This window comes from Glycine max, chromosome 10, assembly GCF_000004515.6.
Source record: "Glycine max cultivar Williams 82 chromosome 10, Glycine_max_v4.0, whole genome shotgun sequence".
NCBI lineage: Eukaryota > Viridiplantae > Streptophyta > Magnoliopsida > Fabales > Fabaceae > Glycine > Glycine max.
In genome coordinates this window covers 31,987,617-31,988,058 of record NC_038246.2, presented here as the reverse complement: position 1 = coordinate 31,988,058, position 442 = coordinate 31,987,617, and positions in this window count along the sequence as shown.

Below are 442 nucleotides of genomic sequence, written 5' to 3'. Positions count from 1 at the left end.
TGACAAAACCTTTACCAAAGAGTTTTTACTCTCCGGTAATCGATTAGCATATTGTTGTAATCGATTAACAGTACCAAAATGAGTTTGAAAAAGTTTTCAAACTGAGTTTACAACATTCCAATTATTTTCAAAAGGCTGTAATCAATTACAATGTTTTGGTAATCGATTACCAGTGCCCTTGAACGTTGAAATTCAAATTTAAATGTGAAGAGTCACATCCTTTCACTCAAAAGCTTTGTGTAATCGATTACACTTATTTGGTAATCGATTACTAGTGTTTGTTTGTGAAAAATCTAAAGATGTAACTCTTCAAAAGGGTTTTGACTTTTTCAAATGGGTTTTAAGTTTTTCTAAAAGTTATAACTCATCTGAATGGCCTTCTTGACCAGACATGAAGAGTCTATAAAAGCAAGGTTTTGTTTTGCATTTTCAATTAATCTTT